This window comes from Mus musculus, chromosome 3 (assembly GCF_000001635.26).
Source record: "Mus musculus strain C57BL/6J chromosome 3, GRCm38.p6 C57BL/6J".
In the NCBI taxonomy this organism is placed as follows: domain Eukaryota; kingdom Metazoa; phylum Chordata; class Mammalia; order Rodentia; family Muridae; genus Mus; species Mus musculus.
The window spans coordinates 77,104,402-77,111,094 of NC_000069.6; the positions used below are offsets into that span (position 1 = coordinate 77,104,402).

The following is a 6,693-nucleotide window of genomic DNA, read 5'->3' on the forward strand; positions in this document are numbered from 1 at the left end:
GGTTCACCTGAGTACAGGATTGGATCCTCATCGGGTGCACGGTTAGCATCAAAATACAAACAGCATCAAAGGCAATCCACAACATACCTGGCTTCCACCCTGGCAACTTTCCCTCAACAAAAGAAAAAACAACAAGAAAAACAAACAACAACAAAAACATGTGGACGCTGTAATGTGTCAGAATATGACACACAGTATATATACCCTTTTGTTCATCTTCCTTTGCTTTGAAATATTCATTGCAAAGAGTCTTTGGTCTGGTACAAGGTCTCTGGTTTCTACTGGGACTTCTCTTGGATATCCTATTGTTTCCCTGTGTCACGGAGATGCTGTAGTTTTCGATCTGTGAGACTGACCGGTTCATTTGCTTCAGGAGTTCACCAATGAGGTAGATATTGTTTGGGTCAATTCAAAGCTCTGGTTCTGGCCTCGAAATATACCTGAGTTAGACAGCCCATCAGCTCTCCCACACCCGCATCACTGGGACTAGCTCTCCATCTTTGCCCCAGTTGGCCCATTCAATGATATGGCCAGCAATGTACAGAGGCAGCTGCCAATTCTCTCAGTCTCAACCTCAGGCTGGCTTACCCACAAGCCCATAGATAGGGCTAGATCTACCTGGTTGCTCAGGGGTGGAGCAGGTCCTGCTCTCTGGAGTGGTGCAATCAGTGAGGTACAGAGCCAGTTCTCCAGCTCTGATAACGTCAATATTTCATTTCATCTCTAGCTAGCTCTTTTCTCTGGGTGTCCTTCCAGGCCTGTGGCAATGGCTGGACCTGTACTTGTCTCAGGATCACTTTTTCAGGGAGTGTTAGGTTACTAATAATTCAGATGTTCATAGATCAGCAAACTGAGGATAGATATAGCCTCACCTCCCGGACTGTGCTCATGTGACATAGATACATCATTTGTATGAAAATCTATATTGTTTGGTTCACTTCACATGGCCTATTTCGTTTAGCACAGTTTCATCTAGGATCATCTATATGGTTCTGAATGGGAAACGAAAGGTCGCCGTGCAGCTTTTGCCAATTTTTAGTTACTGGGAGAAAGGCAGATGCAGTTTTCTTTATGAGTGCGGTCCCTGTTATGTGTAGGAAGTTCCAGTGGAAGACTGTATTTTCTAGAATATTTTTTCCCTGTTTCTAAAAGGACACAAAGATGAGTGATTAGGGAAAGAGTTTGTGGGCTGTGAATATGATCAAAGCACGTCTTAGAAAAAAAGTAAAATAAATAAATAAATAAATAAATAAATAAATAAATAAATAAAACATATACACATGTGTATATATAATACAATCTTGAAGATTCATGGGAGTATTGGTATAACGTGGGTATAAAAAGTAGGTAGAGTACTCAGATTTTCAAAAAATTAAAAAAACAATAATTCTTCATTTTAAATGCCAAATCAGTTTTGCAATGTTTAGTTTTCTCATGAATATAATAAAATGATTTATTGTTAAGAAACATGATGCCAATAATTTAATAAAATAAAATATTTATGGTTATTCAACAATGTAAGTTCAGAGTTCTTAAACATCTCAATGTTAATATTGTTTTATATTTCTTTCTTGCTTTCGTTCTTGCTAAAATGTTGTTCACCTAATTCTTTGCATGTATTGTCATTACAAAAAAAAAAAAAGAAAACAAAACACAAAACAGATGAACTAAATGAATCTTCAAATAATATAACAAAGTTGTAAGTATGTAGGGAGACATAATTATCCAAAAGAAAATCGTGCTTTTGTTTTCTAAATTTTCCAAATTCTGGCCACATTTTAAAAAGATGAATATTTAGAGCAAACCAGTAGTATAAGCCAGGTTACCCAAGATGCCAGTGATGAGTGAGAGGAAGAGCACAGGGGCACATCTTCATAAGAATAGTGTGCCTAGTTTGCAAGAACCTTTCAAATGTCCCTGTGTCAGTTTTCAAGTTTAATACTTCTTTTCTTTTTTCTTTTTTCTTGTTTCTTGTTTTTGTTTTGTTTTTTTTTTTTGTTTGTTTGTTTGTTTTCGAGACAGGGTTTCTCTGTATAGCCCTGGCTGTCCTGGAACTCACTTTGTATACCAGGCTGGCCTCGAACTCAGAAATCTGCCTGCCTCTGCCTCCCAAGTGCTGGGATTAAAGGCGTGCGCCATCACCACCTAGCAAGTTTAGTACTTACTTTCTCTGTTTTCTTTCTTTCTTTCTTTCTTTCTTTCTTTCTTTCTTTCTTTCTTTCTTTCTTTCTTTCTTTCTTTCTTTCTTCCTTTCCTTGACTAGATATTATATATATATATATATATATATATATATATATATATATATACTTATTTATTTATTTATAATACTTCTTAATGTGAATGAAATTTCATTAAAGTAAAAATTACTTTTCAATTTAGAGATCATGTATTCATGACACCTAGAATTTTCTTGATTATGGCAGGGAAATACCAGCACCACGTAGTCTCATCTTTTTTTTTTTTTTTTAAGATTTATTTATTATTATATGTAAGTACACTGTAGCTGTCTTCAGACACACCAGAAGAAGGAGTTAGATCTTGTTATGGATGGTTGTGAGCCACCATGTGGTTGCTGGGATTTGAACTCTGGACCTTCAGAAGAGCAGTCGGGTGCTCTTACCCACTGAGCCATCTCACCAGCCCCGTAGTCTCATCTTTTAAATGACAATAAATATGTACCCTGAATGATGGTTGTTTATACCCATGACTCTCATTAAAATTATAATCATGATGTGTCTAAGACCATACTCAGGTTCCTTAATTTGTATACATGACATATTGCGAAAATAAACATGCATTTTTTTGGTCTGCTTGTTTGCTTACTTAATGTGGCTGACTAAGCATTCATCTTTAGTTTAGTTTTAAATATCAACAACGTGTACTAAAATGGACAAAGCCTGGAAGCTGCATGATAAAATAATGTTAAAGAAGCCAATACTTTCGTTTTCTTTTCTAAGACACTTTTATCTTTTTAACCTATATTGAAGCAAAGAAGGGGAGTAACATGTCATTGAAATATATGATAATTTAAAAATGGACAATATGTTACTACTCAAAACCTATGCTAAAAAAAAAAATCACACATATTTTAATGTCTTGAATTTAGATTTTTTTTTTTTGCAAATTAAACTACGTTAGTGCTTCTATAAGTCTACTGGCATCAGAAATATAAAGGCCATAACTGTATATAGTAAAATTACTATTTCTGTATAATTTAAAGAATAGTTGTAGATATTTTTAGATATAATTATACATTGATACACTCATTAAATTCACAACTGACCATGATATATAAGTAATCATATCAAAACTTGAGTTTCATGAAGGGACAGGAACAAATATTAGTTGTTTATAATATAATTTATAAATAGCATATTTTAAGAAAATCACAATCATTAGAGTACAATTTTATATTATAGATACATTATAACATGTATGTTAATAATTTACTGATTTTTACTAGTACTATGGAGATGATATTTATTCAACTTGGAGTCTTTTGTGAGGTTTACATACATTTAATATGCATACATTTAATATACATACATGTAATATGACAATCTATTCTTGCTTCAAGCCACACTTAAGAGTGTTCATAACTTCAAGATCATTTTGTATTGTGAAAACAGGCCTCTACTTCAGCATCTATTTTTTTTTTTTTCTGTTATGTAGGTTAACATCTTGCACCTTAGTGCCACCACCATTCATATCCCAAACTAATTGCACCACTATTTGGTATTGTGAATTTGTACTAATAATTTTTCAAGAAAATCTTGACTCTGGCATATTTTCCTCACATAAACAGATCAAAGAAACAAACACAAGAAAAACTAACCTAAATTGTACCAAGGAAACCCTATAATTATTTGGTATCTAAAAGGAAAATAGAACATATTTGTAATGGATTATAAGAAGAAAGTCAGTGGACTAGAAAGCTGATGATAGCCCTGCTTACCCGACAAACCAACTTAGAAGTAATTTAGAAGTCGCACAAGTGTCCCTGACATTCTGTATGGACAGCACTTCCACGGGTTAAAATTCACTACAAGTTTTGATTTCTTTTTATAATTTCAGATCTTTAGTATAAACCACCAGTTATAAACAATGGTCATTATTGGCATTGGATTATTGGCATTCATTATTGGTTTTATATTTCTTTTGCCCAGTAGCTTAAGGTTGTTGTTTTTAATGTATAGTTATGCATACATTAAGCTCTCAATGTTAATGTAAATATGATCTTGTAAAGAAAAGTAACGTTATGCTTTCTTATAACACATTGAAGTTTGTGTGGGGTGACTCTCTCTGTGTTCTAGCATCTTGCAGGGTGGGTGGAAAAATTACAATTTAATCTTTTTTTTATGAAAGTACTGTTACAATATCTTTAATTTTCAAAAAGCTTTTGTACTTTGAATGAAAAATATAAAGATTAGTTGCCTTGGAAACTGAGCAGGTTTACAGAATTTTGAATATATTATTAACTCATTTTCAGGTAGCTGTATCATATTTAAATAAAAGGAATATTGGCTGTATAGTTGTCTTATATTTCTATGTAAAACAATATAAGTTATTGCATATAAAGGATGATACAAACTCTAAAATGAAATCATGATTGTTTCTCAAATGTACTTGAATCTCCTTTTCATTCTTAATAGAAGTTATTTTTTCAGGAAATACACCTTTGTGGTATTATTCTGCATATCATATCTGTAGCAACTAAACTAGGGTTGTTCTATATTTGAAAATTTTTATCCTGTTCTAAATGTGATTATCTCTAATCATATTGCTTGATTTATTTCACAGATACATCTCATCTTATGACTCAATAGTCAACATATTTATTTTGAATATAAATAATGCAAATTAATGTAACGTGACTTAGCAATAGTAATCTGAATTAGTCACCATTAACATCAGAAGTTTGCAACACAATACCTCATGTACCTCCCTACCCCGCAAAAGGCAAAAACTTAGTGAGTATTATGAGATGTAGTCAGTCTTAGGCAATGAATTGTCTTTAATTGTCTTTAGATCATTAAAGGTGTGCACTGTGGGAAATATTTTATTCACGTTCCCTTTTGATTCTTGGTTCATAGGTGACTAGTTTGTTGTTTCACAGGCATGTGACAAAATGAGACATCTTTTGGAGAGACTGTGTAATTTTCAGCTAGAATCTCTAGAACCATATCCCTAAATAAACCTTTTCTTTTTATAATTTAACTATTTTGGGTATTTAGTAATAGTAACATGAAATTATTTTGTTAAATGGAGAAAGGTGTAATTTTTCTATCAAGGACTTGAAATCCCCACATGGTAATCCTAAATCAAATGTAGTGTAATTAGAGACAAATAAGTATTAATTTACCTAGCTTTAGTGACATACATTCCCAAAATAATATCTAAGTGAAAGGGTGTCTATAGCTACAATTCCAGCTTTTAAATTTTAATCCACAAGAGATGAACAAGACTCAGGAAGCAAATCACATCATGATTTGAGAAAGCTCTCTGATCTAAAATATATATATATTATGGGTGTTAAGAAAGTGTAGGATTTCTTTCTGGTGTTTTACATCCTGATTATTACAAGAGGCTTTAGTTCTATGTACGGACAGGAAGGAATATAATGAGAGTTTTGAAGTAAAGGAGGTGAAGCGAGAGGAATTAAGAGAGAAGGAATGTCATAGAGATGAAGAAATAGATGATAGAGAAATATACATGTCATGTACCTGAAGGATGTCATTCTGAGAACTGATAAATTCAGAGTATAATTGTAGAACTCTTTTGTATTCAACCCCAACCATTTCAATTACTTACAGAGAGTTTATTGCCACGCCCCTTATAGTATTGCAGAGTGACCTCTTACTACCTTTAAATCTATATGATTAAAAACAGAATATTCAGGAAAACAATATTGAGAACACCACAGTACTTAAATATCACTACAGCTAAACTTTAAAAAACAATGTTTTGGTCCTGTTCTAGAATTGAGAACAGCTATTAGCAACAAATTCTCTAGAATTATGTTTTCTCTACCCTTTTCGTCCTTTGGTTGTTGAATATAACCTACTAATTTGGAATTAACAGTTCTATTATCATTGAAGTACTTGGGCTAAACCACTGACCTTGTACATGCTTGAGAAATGCTGTAGACTTAAGCAGCTCTACCAGGCCAAATAATTCACAGTTCTTGTTAAATGTTTGTTGCTACAATTCTTGTGATATTAGTCTGCTTTAAAATTATTTTATCAACAAATAACTATTATAAATGTATTTACATTTTTAAAAACACACATGATTAATATTATTTGGCTTAAAAATGTAATAAAAGAGATTTAAGAGCTATTATTTCTATCACCACTCCCCAAAGAAAACTGGCACAAATTCTGGACTGTTTAATCGAAAATGTTAACATTAAGTTCATATATTTTAGCCAGGCTCTTACTTATAGAAAGAAAACTTAGTATGGGATCACAGGTCATCAGTGTAAGTTAACATATTTCTAAGAAAGTTGGAAATACGTTTTAATCCATAAAATAACTTTCTTCTCCAGGTCTAGTTGCTCCATGGTAGCAATAGGAGGTATTTGTTCAAAACAGTTAGTTGACAATCTTGTAACATTTTTAGCAAATATTAGAAAGCTGATGTGTGTGTGTGTGTGTGTGTGTGTGTGTGTGTGTGCATGTTTGTGCATGT

General features: G+C 32.7%; 1 non-coding gene across 1 annotated transcript; it reads right to left on the reverse strand.

The window, feature by feature from the left end:
* Positions 1-807: 807 nt before the first annotated feature.
* On the reverse strand, positions 808-939 carry Gm23644. Its single transcript, XR_003954825.1, has one exon. It is a non-coding gene; the product is annotated as a small nucleolar RNA SNORA17 (small nucleolar RNA).
* Between the last annotated feature and the right edge of the window lie 5,754 nt (positions 940-6,693).